This window comes from Melospiza melodia, unplaced genomic scaffold (assembly GCF_035770615.1).
Source record: "Melospiza melodia melodia isolate bMelMel2 unplaced genomic scaffold, bMelMel2.pri scaffold_28, whole genome shotgun sequence".
NCBI lineage: Eukaryota > Metazoa > Chordata > Aves > Passeriformes > Passerellidae > Melospiza > Melospiza melodia.
The window spans coordinates 2,025,777-2,046,808 of NW_026948600.1; the positions used below are offsets into that span (position 1 = coordinate 2,025,777).

At 49.9% G+C, this 21,032-nt stretch overlaps 1 pseudogene; it reads left to right on the plus strand.

The window, feature by feature from the left end:
- Window positions 1-19,331: 19,331 nt before the first annotated feature.
- Window positions 19,332-20,283, plus strand: LOC134433948 (olfactory receptor 14C36-like; annotated as a pseudogene).
- Window positions 20,284-21,032: the final 749 nt, after the last annotated feature.

The following is a 21,032-nucleotide window of genomic DNA, read 5'->3' on the forward strand; positions in this document are numbered from 1 at the left end:
TCGCTCTAATGCTTCCTCAATAGTCCAATTTGCCCCTAAAGTAGCCAACAGTCTTTGGGTTGCTGGATTGCTATTTTGCAAGGCACACCTGCTTCAATAGTGCCCTGCAACACCAGCCCGATCTATAGCAGTAGCTGTTCTATCGATAAAATTTCCAAATTATTCTTCCCTACCTTGTTTAATGCCCATATAAGCCGGTAACCCTCTTGGCTCTTTAACCATGTCTATTGTAGCACGCACTAACCACATAGACTCTCTAAGTTTATCTGCTCCCGATATCATCTGTGCCTCTGTACGTAAAAATGCCCCTAAGCCCATCAGCTCCTCTACTATTACTCCATGTAATGGGTCTCCCTGGGCTCGTTGTACAGCAACCGATTCATTTACCAACGCGTGCCAATGGGCATTAAATAATAACTGCTGATGCTGAGTAAATATCAACCGAACTATTCCTCTTAAATCATTAGGACATAAAACCTGAGTATTAAAAAGATAATCTCACATTTGCTTAACAGGTTCACTTTTTACTCCAAACTGACTAACCGTAGAACATAGCTGAGTTAACAGCTTCCAATCTAAGGGAGTATATTCTGCTATATTATGTGTAAGGTTCCCCTGTCCATCATACTGTGGTGTGTATGTAACTGGACATGCAAGACTAGAAGCTATTTCCACCGCCTCACCATCCCCCATTTGCATTACTTCTTTCGCCAAAGCAGCCCAAGCTTCCCTCCTCTGTTTAGCCATCTCCCCCCATGGATCACGGTGTGCCCCTGGGATGGGATCTGGCCCTTTAAGGGTGCTATGCTGCTGGCGCTTCGGTGCAGACACCGAGTTTTCGCGCAGGGGGGGCAGTGAAGCAGGGGCTGGCTCGCGCGGGGGAAGCCCCGCTGGAGCTGACAGTGAAACCGGAGCCGACTCACGTGGAGCCGGCCTGCGGGGGGCAATCCGCTCCCCCGCTGGAGCCGGCTCGGGCGGGGGAATGGGCCCTTCCCCCACCGAAGCTGTAACCGGAGCCGGCTCACTGAGGGGAAGCGGTGGAGGCAAGGCTGGCGGCGGAGGCAAAGCTGGCGGCGGAGGCGAAGCTGGCTTGCTCCCACCCCCACCATCCGACCCGCCTGAAGCTGGTGGCGGAGGCAAAGCTGGTTTGCTCTTACCCCCACCATCCGACTCGCCCTCCCCCTCTGACAGGAACGGTGCAGACGGTTCCACTGCGCCTATAGAGAAATCCTCCACACCACTTTGCTGGGGACTCTTAGGCATAAGTACCTTAGTTACAGAAGGTGCCAGGGGATCATCTTCACGACCATACCCTATATTCCTCTTATGAGCTTCTGTTGCCCTTTCTGCTGCCTTTCTCTCAGAGACCTGCTGAAGTAACGTGTTATACACCACCCGCCATAACTTCCCAAATTTCTTTGCTGACTTATCATCGTCTAGTACTGTATCCCACAATATTTCTCCAAACTTTCTCCACTCATATAACTCATGAACTGTATGAGGATTAGAAAAGATACCCTTAGCATGGCCATAAGCTAATATCCCTGGTAACTCCTTTTTTAAATCTATCCCTATTATCCCACGCCGCTCTAAATAGGCGGTAAATAAATCATATGCCGCTTGCCTATCCATACCTATTAATCAGCGCGCGCTGTTGCAGCTCTCCAGGCTCCTGCGACATGTATTGGCTTAAGTCACCGTTGTGAACCTTAAGGGTGCTTCAAATTCCGGCACCGTCCCAGCTGCAAGGACCCAAACCCAACTTCCTCGACCGTGGCGTAATCCCTTTTTCTTTTAATCCGAGAAAAAGGGCAGAGATTCGGTTATGCCCGCATTCTCCACCATTTGTCGGCGGAAGGGAACCAGGACATCAGTTTGATCATCACAGGCTAAATTTTATTGATCAGTACGGCGGGTTAAATACAGTTAATAATGAGCTTCATACATATTGCAAAAGTTGAGCTCAGGATTGGTCAGCTTGCATATCAGCACCTACGCCTACTTCTACATTCCTATGGTTCTACTTTTGATACTTTCTACATATTCTTAGGATGTATTCAGGACTAATCTCAACTCCCTATCCTCATGTTGCAGCAAGGTCGCTGCTGACTCTTCCTTTCAGCTTGCTGACTGCTGACTTTTCTCCTTCAGTTTAACCAGTGGCATTATATCAGTGTGGCCTTTCTCAGCTAACCAATTATTAATAATGCTCTCCACACAGGTTTTTCCCATAATCCTGTACTCGGGTTCTTATACTTAACCCAGACCTCTGTTTCCTTAGTATTTTCCTGACCTGACCTCGGATGATGTTTAATTGCAGGAGGGGTATCATCTTCCCCAAAAATACATAAATGATTAATCACATACAAAACCTTAGCCAAACATGCTTGTGTTTGATGATGGAAATAGAGGCCAATGTTGTGGCCACGCTTCTGCAGAAATGATGCTGGTATCCGCTCCTGTATCCAATAATCCTTAAAGGGTTATGCTTTGATGCCCATTAGTAATTTCAACCTTTTGTTTTGGTCTATTTTGTAAATCCACAGTTAAAAGTGTAACACCAGTAGAGCCAAAACCTTTTTCATCCCGTGTTTGCCCAGAAAATGATTGTATTCCCGATGTCATTTGTGATAGTGGTACCAATTGTGCGATGCGTTGTCCTTTTGTTATTTAAATCGGAGGATAAAGGGTGTAAACCATGATTTGTATTTCCCTAGTATAATCCACATCAATAACACCAGTCAAAACAAATAATCCCAACATAGTTGTAGAAGAACGTCCCAGCAATAATGCGCCACATGTTTGTCCATTTAATATAAGAGGACCCTTTACTCCAGTGGGTATCCTCTCAGGCCGGTTCATCATTAGTGTGACGTCTACTGCTGCTGATAAGTCCAAACCGAGGCTCCCTGTTGTTGCGGGTTGCAGAGAGGAGGTAGCAACGATGTTACGGCAGCAGCTGGTGTCTCCAATGTCACGACGGCAACTTGTGTCTGTCCCTCATTGCCGCATCGGTAACACTTGATGAATGGTTTCGAACCTCCTTGTGTGACTGCCAGTGAGCCGCTTCGGAGAGGAGCAAGAGCAGCTAACACCTGATTCTGAGTAGACTCTGCTTGCTTTTGCAACCCTAATCCTAATTCCTTTAAGGCTTCTGCTATAAATGCCTGTGAAGCTGTTGGCATTAATGCCATTTGCTCTAATGCCTCCTCTATAGTCCAATTTGCCCCTAAAGTAGCTAACGCTCTTTGTGTTGCTGGATTGCTATTTTGCAAAGCATACTGCTTCAATGGCGCCCTGCAACACCAGCCCGGTCTATAGCAGTAGCTGTTCTATAGATAAAATTTCCAAATGATTCTTCTCTTCCCTGTTTAATACCCATATAAGCCGGTAATCCTCCTGGCTCTTTAACCATATCTATTGCAGCACGCACTAATCGCATAGACTCTCTAAGTTTATCTGCACCCAATATCATCTGTGCCTCTGTACGCAAAAATGCCCCTAAGCCCATCAGCTCCTCTACTATTACTCCATGTAATGGGTCTCCCTGGGCTCGTTGTACAGCAACCAACTCATTAAACAGAGCTTGCCAATGTGCATTAAACAATAACTGCTGATGCTGAGTGAATATCAACCGAACTATTCCTCTTAAATCATTAGGGCATAAAACCTGAGTATTAAAAAGATAATCTAGCATTTGCCTAACAGGTTCACTTTTTACTCCAAACTGACTAACCGTAGAACATAGCTGAGTCAGCAGCTTTCAATCTAAGGGAGTATATTCTGCTATATTATGCGTAAGGTTCCCCTGTGCATCATATTGTGGTGTATATGTGACTGGACATGCAAGACTAGAAGCTATTTCCACTGCCTCACCATCCCCCATTTGCATTACTTCTTTTGTCAAAGCAGCCCAAGCTTCCCTCCTCTGTTTAGCTATCTCCCCCCATGGATCACGGTGTGCCCCTGGGATGGGATCTGACTCTTTAAGGGTGCTATGCTGCTGGCACTTTGGTACAGACACCGAGTTTTCACACGGGGAAGGCGGTGGAGCAGAGGCTGGCTCGCGCGGAGGGAGCGGCACCCCCGCTGGAGCTGGCACTGAAACCGGAGCTGGCTCGAGTGGAGCCGGCTCGCACGGGGGAAGTGACCCCCCCACTGGAGCTGTAACCGGAGCCGGCTCACTCGGGGGAAGCGGCGGAGGCAAAGCTGGCGGCGGAGGCGAAGCTGGCTTGCTCCCACCCCCACCATCCGACCCGCCTGAAGCTGGTGGCGGAGGCAAAGCTGGCTTGCATTTACCTCCACCATCCAACTCGCCCTCCCCCTCTGACAGGAAGGGTGCAGACGGTTCCACTGTGCCTATAGGAAAATCCTCCACACCACTTTGCTGGGGACCCTTAGGCATAAGTATCTTAGTTACAGAAGGTGCCAGGGGATCATCCTCACGACCATACCCTATATTCCTCTTATGAGCTTCTTTCACCCTTTCTGCTGCCTTTCTCTCAGAGACCTGCTGAAGCAACATGTTATACACCACCCGCCATAACTTCCCTAATTTCTTTGCTGACTTATCATCGTCTAACACTGCATCCCACAGTATTTCCCCAAACTTCCTCCACTCTGCTAGCTCACGAACTGTATGCGGATTAGCAAAGATACATTTAGCATGGCCGTAAGCTAATAACCCTGGTAATTCCTTTTTTAAATCTATCCCTTTTATTCCTTGCCGTTCTAAATACGTGGTGAATAAATCATATGCCGCTTGCCTATCCATACCTATTAGTCAGCGCGTGCTGTTGCAGCTCTCCAGGCTCCTGCGGCACGTATTGGCTTGAGTCACTGTTGTGATCCTCAAGGATGCTTCAAATTCCGGCACCGTCCCGGCTGCAAGGACCCAAACCCAACTTCGTTGACTGTGGTGTAATCCCCTTTTTCTTTTAATCCAAGAAAAAAGGACAGAGATTCGGTTATGCCCGCATTCTCCACCATTTGTCGACGGAAGGGAACCAGGACATCAATTAGATCATCACAGGCCCAATTTTATTGATCAGTACAGCAGGTTAAATACAGTTCATCATGAGCTTCATACATATTGCAAAAGTTGAGCTCTGGATTGGTTTGTTACATATCAGCAACTACGCCTACTTCTGCATTCTTATGGTTATACTTTTGATACTTTCTACATATTCTCAGGAAGAATCTCTCTTCCCTATCCTCATGTTGCGGCAAGGGCATTCTGTCCTTGCCTGTCATTGGTCACTGACTGCTGAATTCTCCTTTCAGCTTACTGACTGCTGACTTCCCTCTCTCAGCTTGACCAGCGGTATTATGTCAGTATGGCCTTTCTCAGCAAACCAATTATTAATAAATCTCTCCACAAATGGCTTTTAAGGGTGGCCAGTGTAAAGAAAATAATTTGTTGTCTTTCCTTATAAAGTTGTTAAAATCACTGGAGGAAATGGAGCAACTGTTACCAGTGAGACTGAAAAGGTTCACACACCCCATGATGAGGAACACAAGGCAGCTAAAAGTCCCAGAAGAAGCACAGCTCAAGTAGATAAATTTCTGAATAAGTCCTAAATTCCCAGGCTTGGGGGCTTTACCAAATGTGAGAATAATTTTTCCTTTTTTATCCCTGTCACCTTTGTGACTGCAACACAGAGCTTTCCCTTCCTTTTAATAATCAGTATTGGGCCAAATTTCCACTTCCCTGTTATCAGAACTGGCCAGCAGCTGAGCTGGAGCTGTGCAGGAAGCAATGAATATTGGAATTGCCACATCCCTCCTTGGATTGTCAGTTTATTCTTGTTTGGGATTTGTTTGCACTTTCATCCCAAGTTACTTTTGGGAAGAGCAAATATTCTTCAAAGTGATTTTGCATAGTCAAGTTTGATTTCTGCCAAGTTTATTTTGTCCAGCGCCCAGAGGATTCTCAAGGGGTCTCTGTGCCTCTCGCACTTGGGGTTGCTTTGGAGGGGTTTGGGGGGGGTTTTCCTGTCCCTGTCACCCCAGGCCGTTCTCCAGGGGTTGTCCCTGTCCCTGTCACTCCAGGCAATTCCCCCAGGAGTCTCCATCATTCTCACCCCTGGGAATGCCTGGGGGGGTCTCCCTCCCTCTCACCACTGTGCCAGGGGGTGCTCAGGGCAGTCTCCATCCCTCTCAGCCCAGGGGATGCTCAGGGCAGTCTCTGTCTCTCAGAGCCCAGGGGATGCTCAGATGTCTCTGTCCCCTCACCCTGGGGGATGATTGGGGGGTCTCCATCCCTCTGGCCTCAGGCAATGCCTGTGCAGGGCTGGGCACCAGGGGCTCTGTGTCCCTCTCACTGCTGAGGGTGCTTGGGGCTGGGGTGGCTCTCCCACCTTCTCACACCTGGGGAGGCCGGGGGGGGTCTCTGTCCCTCTCAGCCCTGCTGTGACCCCACCCAAACATCATCAGGGTCAGAGGGACAGAGACACCTCCAAAGCCCCAGAAGGGCTGAACCTGGGATTTGGTTTGGGGCTGAAGATTTAGGAAGGGACTGGAATTGGGGCTGGGCTTGGAGTTGGGGCTGAGGTTTGGATTAGAGCTGGGATTGGGGTTAAGGCGAGACATGGGATTGGCTTTAGGGCTTTAGGTTGGGATTGAGTCTGGGGCTAGACAAGTCTGGCACTGGGACGAGAATAAATACAGAACTGTGAGTGTATCTAAACATGGAGCGAGATTGAGACCAGGATCAGGGTCAGGTTTGGGACTGAGCTCACCCAGAGTGGGACAGGGGAGATGTCACTGCGGGATGTCCCTGGCATCATCCCAGCCCTCCTCAGGCACCTTCAAACATGGGGGGCAGCTGAGTACTCCATGATCCAGGCTCTCCCATGCTGCCCCTCAATACCAGGTGAGCATTCCCTGAGGGCAGCCCTGACTGTGACCACTGGGGCTCTGGGATCAGCCCTCACATCCCTGTGGGAGCAGCTGCAGACAGGACGAGACAGGGCAAGGGGACAGAGACTGCCACAAGCACCCCCTGGCACAGGGTATGAGAGGGAGGGAGACCCTCCAGGCATTCTCTGGGGTGAGAATAATGGAGACCCCGTGGGGAATGGCCTGGGGTGACAGGGACAACCCCCCCCAAACTCTTCACAAGCATCTCCCAGTGCGAGAGGCAGAGAGACCCTTGAGAATCCCCTGGGCACTGGGCAAAATAAATTTGGCATCAATCAAACTTTACTCTGCATAAATCACTTGATGAATATTTGATTTTCCCACAAGTCACATGATGACAATGGAAACAAATCCCAAACATGATTACACTGAAAATAGAAGCAATTCTGTGTCACTTACAAGTCAGATCAATTCTAGCACAGCTCCAACTCAGCTTCTTGCAGGTTCCAATTAAAGAAAAGTGCAAATTTGGCCCAATACAGATTATTAAAAAGAAGGAGAAGTTCTGTGTAGCTGTCACAAAGGTGACAGGGACGAAGACCGACTCTCACATTTGGCAAAGCCCCCAAGGGCAAGAACTCAGGAGTTATTTGGGAATTTAGCTACTTGAGCTGGGCTTCCTGTGGGACTTCCAGCAGACCCTTGTGTTCCTCACCTTGGGGTGAATGAACCTTGTCAGTCTCGCTCGTATCACATGATCCCTTTTCTGCAGTGATTTTAGTAAACTTTTCAAGGAAAGACAACAAAATATTTTCTTTACACTGGCCAGCCACAACAGCCATTTTCCTCATCAGTTCTCCCATAAGTCTCTCTGAGGAAGCTGCTTCAAAGTTTCCAAGAGTTCCTCCAGAGAGAACCACAACCTCCTCAAAGGAGGGAACCATGCTGTTGTCAAAGGCACTTGGGGTCAGACAACAGTGCCCTGAATTCACTGTGCCAAAATAATGTCGCAATTGGGTTAAGAAAATTCTTAGAAAGTCCATTATCCCATTGTGGGATGCTCTTCCCAGGGGGAGGATCCAAGCATTCCTACCTGGATATAAGCTGAGGCTGGCAACACCAGCAGCACCTTGCCTACTGGATTCCCAGAGGACAAGAGCTCTATAACCACCACTGAACCTTCAGAGGAAGACCAGACCCTTCTACAGGATCACTGCTTTGACAGAATCACGTTCATCACTCCAACAGGACTGCAGCCACCATTTAATGGGACTGCTGCCACCACCCTGACTAACAGGGTGTCAGATTATATCCTGACTCTGTCAGTTTAAGGCAGTGTTTCTGTATCATTGCAATTCTGGTTTAGACTCTCCCCCAGGTTTGCCTTCAAACCAGTACAAAATTTAATGTGCTTATCCCTTGTTTTCCTCCCACAACAGAATTTCCTATCCCCAACCCTTCACCAGATGGAACACAAGGCTGCGAGGAAAATGAGGATCCCCCAGGACCCCCAAGCAGGTGAGAAAGTCAGTTCCCTTTCCCCTTCTCTCCCGCTCCATCTCCCAGCCCAGCATGGCCCCCGGCTGCAAGACAACCCCAGCGCCAACGCTGTCCTTCTCTTGTCCCGGGGATGCATTGAGGGGATCTCCTTCTCCTTCCCTGTGGCACGGAGGGAAATCACATCCTCTCCTTGTGCTTTTTCCCCCAGACAAGGAGCTGAGGAGGGAGGATAAATCCCTATGGCAGGACATGGTAGAAAAGGCCATTTTGAGCAGCTCCACGGTCTGGAATCCAACAGGGAGGAATAGCCTCTGAGGTAGAACAGGAGGAGGGGCTGCAAACCCAGCCCAGGGTGCTCTGAGGAGGAAAGACCCACCCTGTGCCAGGAAGGTGGACAGAGCTTAAGCCAAAGCTGAGACAGTAGAGGAAAAATCTCCATGGCAGAACCTCATTGAAGAGGTCATTTTGAGTGACTCCACAGTGCAGAATTCCAATGGGGAGGAAAATCCCCAGAGATCCTGCAGGAGGATGGGCTTTAAAGCCAGCCCAGGGTGGTCTGAGGAGGAAAGACCCACCCTGAGCCAGCAAGGTAGACAGAGCTTCAGACAGAGTTTGGAGCTGGTGGTCCATGAGCAGCTTCATGATGGGGAGAAGCCCTACAAGTACTTGGAGTGTGGGAAGAACTTCAGGCAGAGCAGCAGCCTGATCAGCCACCAGAGGATCCACGCCAGGGAATGGGCCTATGAGTATGGGGAATGTGGGAAGAGCTTCAGCTAGAGATCCACCCTCATGACCCACCAATGCATCCACACTGGGGACAGCCCCTATGAGTGTCCCCAGTGTCAGAAGAGTTTTCACATCAGGTCCCATCTCCTCAGCCACCAGCATATTCACACAGAGGGGAGGCCCTTCCACTGCCCTGACTGCGGGAAGGGTATCTAGCAAAACTTCCACCTCATCAGGCACCAGCGCATCCACACTGGGGAGAGGCCCTGTGAGTGTGGGGAATGTGAGATGAGCTTCAGCTGGAGCTTCAGCCTTAGATGCCACCAGGGCATCCACACCAGGGAATGCCCTACAAGTTTGGGGAATTTGAGAAGAGCTTCAGTCATAGGTCCCAGCTGGTCATCCACCAAATAATCCACACTGAAGAGAGGCCCTATGAGTGTCCCGAGTGTCAGAAGAGGTTTCAGACCAGCTCCAATCTCCTTGGCCACCAGTGGATTCAAACTGAGGAGAGGCCCTTCTGCTGCCCTGACTGTGGGAAGGGCTTCAAGGACAACTCCATCCCCGTCACCCACCGGCGCATCCACACTGGGGAGAGGCCCTACGAGTGTCCCCAGTGTGGGAAGAGTTTCTTCGGCAGCTCTCACTTGACTAGACACCAACGGAGGCACCGGTAAGGGAAGCCCTGCAAGTGCTCCAACTGCCGAAGAGCTTCGTGCACCGCTCTAGCTTCATCCCCCATGGGAGGATCCACATTGGTCAGAGCCCTGGTGACCCACATTTCCTGTGATCCATGTTGGGAAGACACCTGGCTGGTTATCCTTTTGGTTTGGCCCTAATTTTCTTCTGATTTTTCTTTATCACTTTAAAACACCTGAAATATGACAAAAAAGAAAGTAATTGATCAAGAATATCTAAAATCCTACTATTTAAGAGGTGTTTGAGGTGGAATTTATGGTTTGGGAACATATTCTGGAAGATTTGTGTGTTCTTGCAGGATTTCAGGAAGTATTCTCCATATCCTTGCACTCCAGAATTCATGATAAATTGGTCTGTGACCTCAAAATGATTCAATCCCACTGAAAACACCTCAATTTTACCCCAAAATGGCTCAATTCATGTCAAATTGCCTTGTTCCCACCTCAGAAAAACTCAGTCCCATGCCATATCTATTTGATTCCACAATCTCCAGGGTGAGATAGTGTTGGAAGGAGATTGGGAGAAGTGAGATCGAAATTTGAGGGTGTGGGATCGGGATTGTGTAGGTCTGGGTGTGTGTGATCTATTTTGATAGTAAATAAAACTTTCAGAACTATCGATTTCTGTCCCATTCATTTTCCATCAGTTCCAGTTCTGTTTTCAGAGTGCCATCTTCTCAGCTGATTGTATTGGTGTCCTCCTTTCTCTCCTGCCTCACTTTGCCTGCTCTGTTTCTCTCTCAGTGTCTCCCTTAACCCAGGGCAGCTCCCACCAAAGATCCTGCCCTGATTTAATTCCCAGTGCAGGAGCTACAGCAGCCATGGGTGAAGTTCTGAAGGCTGACAGTGAAATGTCATTGTAGGATCTTGCTGCACTTGGCTTTTGGCTCCTTCTTAAGGTCTTTGCCTTTGAGGGCAGGAACATCTTTTCCTGGCTGGGAACTGGAATTCCAGCCCCTGGAAGCAAGTGCCATGGATCCCAGAGGGACATTCCGGAGGCTCCCAGGGAGCTGTGCAGTGCCAGGGGACAAGGTCCAGCAGCTCTGTTGGTTCTGCAGTGCCACAACAGCCCCTGGTTCCTTGAGTATCCATACTGCCAACAGAGGTTCCTTGGTTCCCATGATGCCCTGCTGTGTGACCATGAATATTTAGTGCCATGAAGTTCTTCAGTGTCACAATGGCCTCCCTCGCTCCATGAGCTTCCGCAGTGTCACAATGGCCTCCTTGGAAGGGCAGTGTCACCATGGACCATTGGCTCCATGCAGCCCCGCTGGGTCACCATGGACTCCTTGGTTCCATGAGTTTCTGGGGGTGCCTCCATGGTCTCCTTGGATCCACAGTGTCACAATGGACCACTGGATCCACATGGCCCTGCTGTGTCACCATGGCCCCTTGGTTCCATGGAACCCCAGGGTCACAATTGACTCCTTGCTTCCGTGTCACCCTCTTAGTGTCAAAATGGTCCCTTCATTCCATGAGGAATACAAAACTTTTGTAGAAACATTGAGCAAATCCTGCTTAATAAAACTGGGAACATCTGTTTGCATTCAAGAGAGAGATGTTAAAGGTGAGGATGGCACCAGCAGCCTCCATCTGCAACAGAGATCCAGGGAAAGGACAGGGACGGAGAATTCAGCTGCAAGACTCACAGAATTCTTCTTCCAGAGATCATTTCTGCTCACACTGTCCCTCCTAGAAAGGTGACACCATTCCAGGCAGCCTGGACTGAGCAGGTGGCTCCCGAGTGGGGTTTGTTGTTCAGGAAATCTGCTCAGACTTTTCCATTTTTTCTGGTTTGAAAGCAAAACCAGTGAGTGACTCCAAGTCAGAATTACAATTTATTAGGAAAAGAAAAAAAAACCAAACCAAAATGCATTCAATAATACAAAAGAAAAAACATTGACAAAGTCAGAATACAACTTGACACCCTGTTGGTCAGGGTGTTGTTAGCAGTCCAGTTGGAATGGTGGTTGCAGTCCTCCTGGAGTGGCAGATGTGGTTATGTTGGAGCAGTGATCCTGTACTAGGGTGTAGTCTTCCTCTTGTCGCAGTCGAGGCGGTCACGACATTAAAGCAGAGACCACAAGCACACTCAGTCTTAGTCTCAGTTGTCAACCGTTAGCACCGTTTGCAACCGTTAGCAACCGTTGGCAACAGTTGGCAACACTTTATTAGTGAAAATGGCTGATACACTTTCCAGTTTTTTCCCCTCCAGTCGCAGAAGGCTCCCATCTTTCCTCTCTCGATCTCCTTGGTTCAGCTTCTTCCTCTTACTTCTCGCTCCTTTAGCCAACAGGCCCTCTGCTAGCCCCTTCTACATCCTCTGAAGATCCAATGGAAATGGCAGCTGTTCCCTGGGAAATCCAGTGGAAAGGCAGCTTGTGCTGTCGCAAACCCCAGATTATATCCAGCTGGGGATGCTTAACTCCTCCCCACTGGGCGGAGCATCTCCCAATGAGCTAAAATCATTCTATAAGTCATGGGGTGGCTGCAGAAACGGCTCCCAGAGGGAGTTATCTCTGAGTCACGTGGTAAGGCATTGATCAGCCCATTTACAGGAGATAAGGAAAAAACAATACCCTTCTTGCTTTCAACAGCTCTTGAGGATTGGAATAGAATACATCTTTACATTGTAACCTAGGACATCTATCACTGATGGAAGGGTGGGATGGAATAACTTCATATTTGAGGTCATTTTGAGCTCTGCTGGCAGTTTCCCGAGGTCTGGTAGTGCTGTTGGCTTCAGGAACAGTTTGGGCAATGGCTCTGGGACTGAGGGCTGGGTGAAAAATGAGAACGGTTGTTAGTCTTGTATTTACAGTCTTTTGCTATATGTCCAGTTTTCTCGCAGTTATAACAGTTTCCACTGCCTTTATTACATTTTGTATTGCGGAGAAGCACATTTGCTGCAACCAGCGCTTCCATTGCACCCTGGCCTGTGGCCTTGGCTAGGCTGGAGTCACGGTCTGAGACTGCTTGGCAAATGCAAGCATCAACCATCTGAGCGATGGTCGGCTCATGGACAAGGCGGAGGGTGTCCAGAACCTTTCTGCAGTCAATACTGGCACTACAGAAAGCTAATTTGCTAATAAGATAATCCCCGACCTTTTGATCGTCTACCTGTTTTTCCAGCACTTTAATAAGATGATCGACAAACTTGATATAGCTCTCATCCAGGCCCTGGCAAATGTCAGTGAAGTCAATGTGGGATGTAGAAGTGTCAGGTGGAGGAGGGTAGACCATGCAGCACCTTTGTGATCTTCCAGTATTGACCAGGGGAGGACTTCAGCCTGATATTGCAGTCTAGTATAGTCTCCTTCCCTAGTAATGCAGTCCGATGTGAGGTGTTGTCACCGTTCTTCCTCAACATAAACCTTTTGGTAATTCATTAAATTTATTTATCCAAATTTGTTTCCACAAAATAAACTCAGCAGGTGACAATAAAATTTTTATACACTCTATTAATTTACGGTACCATCGTGTGGGCAGTAAATGGCGCATCCAGCAAATTCTTAAAAAAGGGAGAACTCCTCCCATAGTCCTTTGCAGCCTTAACTAAGTCCTTAATTTCCCTATGGAGGTAGAGAATCCAAGATTCAGATGGCATCTGTGCAGTATAAGCAGGGGCCAAAACCTAAATGGGAATCCATAGGGAATAGATTAAGGTTTTGGCCCCTGCTTATACTGCACAGGTGCCACCTGAATCTTGGATACCACCTCCCAGTCCCCCTCCTTTGCAGCTTTTCTCTGCATCCTCTGCCAAGAATCCTTGGGCTCATCCTCACTCTTGGATAAGCTATCGCTCTCTTCCTCTGCAGAGGAAGCAGGTCTGCTGGGAGGGGCACAGGGCATTCAGCAAACTGGCAACACACCGTGTTGAAGGCCTTTGATAGCCAAAATGGCTTCCTTCCAGTTGGCCCCATGTCCAGTTCCAGGGTCGGAATTCAACATCAAGGTGGGGCCCGTCACAGGGGAGGTATGTGGAGTAAAGGCGGGAAATGGGGATGAAGGCTGAAGGGAATCTAAAAAGGCGGTCTCTCTAACAGGAGCATTGCCATCTTGTGATTTATAGGAAGGGGGATTAGGATCAGGAGATGAAGGAATGTGGGTGAGGGAATATCTCAGGGCAGCATGGCCACTACCACCCTGAGGAGAGGACAGAAAAGGAGGGAAGATGACAGGTAGCAGATGGCTTGTCTGTGCCAAAGGGCGGGCTCCATCTCCCATCCTGTTCTCAGGGAACATGGGTTTGGGAACGTGGGGGGAGGATTGAATAAACCAGGACAATGGGCTGGAACCATGAACTCGTTACATGATCCCATAAATTGAATGAAACAACAGATAAAATTTCCCAACTTTTAAAACCCCTTGTGTTTGTAAAATATAAAGCTTTTTCCCAAGAGCATCCCAAAACGGTAACTGATAGATAGAATCAACAGAAATATCAGGAAACTCCTCAAATAACCATAAACAATACCTTTTAAACTCCTTTCAGAAAATGAACTCCCCTCTAAATTTAAAACTTTCCAAAACTTAACAAAAACATCCTTTGCAGCTTGGAACTGAGTATTTCCCATAGCTGCACCCAATGAAAGAGGAAATGCCCATCCACAGGAACGGAAAATCAAAAGACCAAACCCCTGGGAGCTCTCTGCAACTCAGTCACTCACTCTCAGTCTCACAGGCACAATCTTCAGCCAAAGTGGGGTTTGTGGGGCTGTCAGCAAAGCTGGTCCCATAGATGTTGAGGGGATTGTCGACTTCTTCTTCAGCGAGATTCAATAAAACTCAAGTCTCATTTCAGTGTTGTGGCTGACCTGAAGGGGTACAGCTTCCAGTGACATCTGGCTGGCAGGATCACTGCTGGAGATGCTACCGGGGACCTTAACAAATCAGGTCCCTATTCGGGCGCCATGTGTAGCATCATTGCTCTACTGAGGCCCTTGTAGCATCCAGCACTCATGAGCCCAAACCTCACTGCTACCTTAGTAAGCTGACAGAACAGGCAGGATGGGTTTTCATATGATCTCCTGCAAACTGGGTTTAGTGGTACAGGAACAGGGTACACAGCTGAACAGGGTCCACGGATGAAGACAGGGCGTAGGCTGAGGGAACAGGGCCTTATATGGGGTAGTGAGGGTGGAGCTGAGGGTCAGGGTCCAATGGATATGGGGGAAATGGTGCAGAGGAGGGGTCAGATCTCAGGTCAGCCAATAAGGAAACAAAAGGGGAGGAATGCAGCAAACTAGGGCCAATGGAGGGACAGAGAGAGAAGAACATTCTAGGGCTAAACAAACGTGGGCAATAGGAGTTTAACTAGGATAATTAGGCAAATGGACCAATGGGGTAACATACCATTCCATAAATCATGTGCCTGCAAAGATCTATGGGAGAAGAAAGCGTCTCATCCTAACCTGAAAGCCTATTCCTCTTATCTGGAACAGGTCCTCTATGTCTAGGGGATTGAGACTCTGATGGCAGGTCTCTGGGCCTCCACACATCCTCACAGCTGGCCCAGGGCAGGTCTGGACTGGTCTTGGTGGCAGCTTGGGCTTGGCACACACTTGAGGAGGATGTCTGTTTTCAACAGGGAGCTTAGGAGTTTTAGATTACTAAAATAAAATAAGAAAAACCCCACTCTGCCTGAGTGCAGCAAGTTCTCCAAGATAAGCTGACCCCAGGTGAGTGAGGAGAGACAGGATGGGGTTTGGAAATGTGGAGCAAGGCTCTCCACACTGGGTCAGATCTCAAGACACAGCTTCTCTGACCAGGCCAGACCTCCTTAGGAAAGCCCCTGGGTCTATCAGTCACAGAATGCTGCTATCATTTCTTCTCTGAAGAGAACCATACACCCTTAAAACAGGAATATGGATTTATTGGAAGCTGTTTGAAATATTTCTCTGTAACAATAGAAAAAGAACTTCCTAGTGAACTGCACTACAGTAGAGGGAAATCAAAGCAAAACCACAGTTTGTCAGGATGTACTTGATCATAATGAGCCCCATGGTGCATTTGGAGCTGAGCCCTGAAACCTCAGGGCCTGAGAGGAGATTGCACAAACCTTTCCAGGAGTCAAAGACGGACAAAAACCCCAAAATGTCTTGAGCCATGAATGTGTCCCTCTGAGGTCCATCCCCAACACAGGCTCCTCATGGACTCCTTGGAGGAGAGTATTGGAGGCCAGGATGGCATGAAATCCTCTCAGAGACTCAGTGTAGAAAGGAAAATCCAAAGTACCTTAAAAACCTTGAGTATCTCAAAGTATTAATGAGCACTACTGGGTGTCAGTACAAAGCTCTCAAGGGACTCGTTAAAGCAGATAATTGGGGCCATGATTGTACAAAGCTCTCACAGAGCCTGTATCAAAAGGGAAACACCAAATACCTTAAAAAAACTAAAGTACCCTGAAGTATTAATGAGCCCCAATGAGTGTTGTTACTGACAAAGCCTCTCCAGGGACTAATTACAGCAGATAGTTGGAGGCCATTATTGCACAAACCTCCCAGAGACTCCAAGTTAAAAGCCAAATCAAAGTCCTTTGAAAAACCTGCGGAGAGGCTCCCGGCTCAGAGACAGATCCTGGCAAGGGCAGTGCTGCAGAGAGACAGCTCTGGCCAGGAGCAGCTCCCATGCACAGCCCAGCAGGGCTGGGCCACTGCCTGCAGCCACCCCGGGCACAGCACAGAGGCACAGAGGGGTTAAACTCAGTCTGGGCTGGGAGCACAGAGCAGAGCTCACTCATGGCTCACTAGAGCAGAAATCATCCCAGGTTTGAAACAGTCATTCCCTGGCTGTGGGAAGAGAAGCTGCCGTTCCTGCAGGGATCTCCTGGAGCTGGCACATCCCACAGCTTTTAGGACCTTTCAGGAGGACTCTCAGAGCTGCTCCAGGGCAGGGCTGTGGCACTAGGGCAGGGCTGGCTTTCCCTGCTGCCCCAGCCCAGGCACAGCCCAAGGCAGCTCCTGTTGCCAGGCTCTGCTGCAGGGCTGAGCAGCCGGGGCTGCAGCCAGGGGTGCCCAGGGCTGTCCTGCAGAGCAGGGTCCTGCAGCCCAGGGCACTGTGCTGGGGCAGGGACTCTGCTGCCTGCCAGGGACAGCTCTCAGCCGGCCCGGGGAGCTGCTCCCAGCGCTGGGGAGAAGCTGTGGGGGGAAGGAGCCACCCTGAGCAGGGCAGGGGCTGCTGCTGAGAGGGGCTGGGTGGGGCAGGGCTGCTCCAGACCACCCTGGGCACAGCTCCGGAGGACACTTCCCAAAGAAGGTAAGCCTGGGATTGCTGGAAAGATCAGGAGCTTTCATGAGAGTGTTTTCAATTTCCTGCTTGGAGTAGAGTGGGAAGGTTAGGGTGATGACATAAAGATTTTTGGTTTTATACATTTTTCATCTCTTTGTAGCTCTGCAAATTACTATTATATAGTTATAAAACTATAATATTTCCCTAACTCTATTAAACTCTTAATTAGGTCAAATTACTTTTATATACTTCTAGAACTATAATCTTTAATTCTTCCATGACTATAATCTTTAATTAACTCTAGTATGTTTGTCAAACTTTCTCTTAGATTTTAGAACAATAAGCTAACTGTCTAAACACATTCCTGAAACACTTTATAGTCTTATTATCAGGAATAGGACCTACAAGAAGAACATTCTGGTTTCTGACCAGAATATGAGCAGTCATAATAAAAAGGGAAGGCAAAGAAGCCTTTGGACCTACTCCAATGGGTTGACCCAGGGATGTGTAACCAGGGCAACTGAATCTGCTATTGGATGTTCTTGTTAAATATCCTAATTAATCAACCTTAATAAATTGCTGAAATCAGGGGCCAGGATGTGCTAAATCCCCACTGAGACACCTGGAAGTTTCCAATTAATGACTGGTTTTTACTTTACTGTTCTAACATTGTTGAAAGGTTTTGGGTTTTTTTTGTCTTTGGATTACAGACAACAGGGGGGTGAGAGAAGCAGAAGAGGAATTGTAATCCCAGAATCACAGAACATTCTGAGTTGAAAGGGACACACAGGATCATCGAAGGAATGTTTGAACATTTACACAGACTCCAGATCTGTAACTTTGGGTGGTCAGTCTCTCTGCTGGGAGCCTCCCAAAGGCCCTCAGCCACTCCTCAGCCCTGGGCAGCAGCAGCATCACCTCTGCAGGGCCCAGCAGGGCTCTCCTGAGCTGCCCTTGCCCAGCTGCACACAGAGCCTGCCCCAGCCAGGGCCCTGCACACAGGCAGGCTTCTGTAGGGCCCTGGCCAGGGCACACAGGCTGGGATGGGCTCTGTGAGCGCTGGCAGGGACAAGGCTCCTCTCAGGAGGGAATGTCCAGGCCCAGGGACATGCTCAGGGAAGGAGAGGGGGCTGAAGAGAGCAGTGCTGGGGGCAGGGGAGCATTGTTGGTGTGTGGGAGGTGCCGGGCACAGCTGGGCACGGGAACAGTGTCCTGAGTGCCCGGCTGTCTCTGCCCTGCCCTCTCAGGCACAGCACCACAACATCTTCTCTTGGTTCTGCCATGCCCTGATATTGACCCTGTTATCTGCTGCTCTCAGGGATGCTCTGGCATTTGCAGCAGCTGAGTTAGGGTCTGCCCTTGGCATTCTTGCCAGGCAGGGCTGTCCATGGGAATGGGGTGTCCAAGCTTCCTTGGCACCTGTGGGGCTGTGGGCAAAGCAGTCCATGGGAAAGGGGAATGAGCTGAGCCCCCTCCCTGAGATCCCATCATGGGCACAGCCAGGGATCTCCTTGCTGTGCCCTTCCAAGCTCTGAGCTGCCCTCCTGGGTGCAAATATGTGCCGGAGCCTCTGGGAGTTCCCTGAATGTCCCGCAGGGAAGGGCAGAGCTGCCAGAGCTGAAGAAATGCTGCTGGGTTTGCCAAGGGAGCTGTGAGTGTCCTTGGCACAAGGGGGTGCTGAGACCTTGCCCAGAGACCTTGAGAGAGGGTGAGATATTCAGGGATCCCTCTGCTCTGGGCAGGGTCTGGTTTATCCCAGGGAGACCCAGGAGTGTGATTGTGCTCTGATTGCAGCCAAAGGTGCAAAGCCAGGGCAGTTGGGAACAAGCCCATCCAGCCCCTCACCTTCCCTCAGCCACAGGGAATCCTTTGCCTCTCCCATCTCTCAGTGGCAAACTCTGAGTGCAGCAGAAATGCTGGGGGTTTCTGACATCAGAAAGCCACGAATGAAGGGTGGGGAGGAAGACAATTCCTAAAAAAACGTCCTGCTATTCATGTCTTATAGGACCGTGAATGCAGATGCTAGCGAGCCTGTCTGCATTAGAAGTGATTCCACTGTCAAATCCTAAATATCCAGCCTTTTCCCTCTGCCCCATGGCCACAAATCCAGGGGACCAGGGCAGGGATGGCTCCTTGAGAGCCCCTAAGCACAGGCCTGGCTGCTCCCGGCAAACTCAGCCAGAACAACTGGAGCTCAGGCTGGGACCTGGGTGAAGGTTTTACCAGAACAGGAACAAGGCTACCGGGACAGTCTGCGGGGAATGGCCCAGGCTTGGCTCAAAGCAGCCCCTTCTGACTTGTCACTGTCCTTTCTCCATGAACAGGTCCCCATGCCCAGCCACAGCAAATGTCCAACAGCAGCTCCATCAGCCACTTCCTCCTGCTGGCATTGGCAGACACGCGGCAGCTGCAGCTCCTGCACTTCTGCCTCTTGCTGGGCATCTCCCTGGCTACCCTCCTGGGCAACGGCCTCATCATCAGCACCGTAGCCTGCAGCCACCACCTGCACATGCCCATGTTCTTCTTCCTGCTCAACCTGGCCCTCGCTGACCTGGGCTCCATCTGCACCACTGTCCCCAAAGCCATGCACAATTCCCTCTGGGACACCAGCAACATCTCCTACAAAGGATGTGCTACTCAGGTTTTTCTGTTGATCTTCTTCATGGGAGCAGAGTATTTTCTCCTGACCGTCATGTGCTACGACCGCTACGTGTCCATCTGCAAACCCCTGCACTACGAGACCCTCCTGGGCAGCAGAGCTTGTGCCCACATGGCAGCAACTGCCTGGGCCAGTGCCTTTCTCAATGCTCTTCTGCAAACAGTCAATACGTTTCCCCTGCCCCTGTGCCATGGCAATGCCCTGGGCCAGTTCTTCTGTGAAATCCCCGCCATTCTCAAGCTTTCCTGCTCACACTCAAAGCTCAGGGAATTTGGGCTTCTTGTGTTTTCCATCTGTGTAACATTTGGTTGTTTTGTGTTCATTGTTTTCTCCTATGTGCAGATCTTCAGGGCTGTGCTGAGGATGCCCTCTGAGCAGGGACGGCACAAAGCCTTTTCCACATGCCTCCCTCACCTGGGCGTGCTCTCCCTTTTCCTCAGCACAGGCACATTTGCTCATCTGAAGCCTCCCTCCATGTCCTCCCCATCCCTGGATCTGGCCCTGTCAGTTCTGTACTCAGTGGTGCCCCCAGCCCTGAACCCCCTCATCTACAGCCTGAGGAACCAGGATCTCAAGGCTGCTGTGCGGACAATGATGACTGGATGCTTTCAGGAACATTAAATGTGCTGGCCAATTTCTGCCAATCACTTGTAATAAAAGTCATCATTGATACTTCTTGTTGGTTTGGTTGTGGTGGTATTTTTTCCTTCATTTTAGGTATTCATGTTGTCCACAAAGAAAAGCCATTCCTTATGTCATTTCTCATTTGGTTTCTCTCCACCTTCCCTTTGGCCACAGACTGTATCAATGAGGGGTTGCACTCTTGGTGGCTTTAAAGGAACTAAAGGATCTCCCAGCAGAGTTTTCGGCAGAGATGCCCATTTGTTACCTTCTCTGGAGCTGCAGCAGCAATGTCTGTGTGCAGAGCTGGGGGCAGATCAGGGCTGGCCCAGCAGCTGTGCCCAGCAGCAGTACCTCTTGGTGTTGCCAGTGCTGCTGCCGTGGCCCTGCCCCGCTGCCCTGGTGGCCCTGGTGTTGCTGTAAGGCCTGAGTGCTCTCGGGGCCGGGCACAGTCCTGGGGGTGGCAGTGCCGGGGCTGCAGCAGGACAGGCCATGGGCACTGCTGGGGCAGCGCTGACGCCTCAGCCCAGGCCCTGGGGGCTCCACGCTCCTTGCCCAGCCTCTCTCAAGAACACGCCCAGGCCAATGCTCAGCACACAAAACCCCCGTGAGCAGCCCCAGGCTGGCCGTGGGCAGGCTGGGGGCAAACAGCATGGCTGGGGCTCTGCAAGGGCCCTGGGGCAGACGGGAAGGAGCAGCAGAGCAGGGGCTGATCCATCCCCAGTGCACTGGACAGA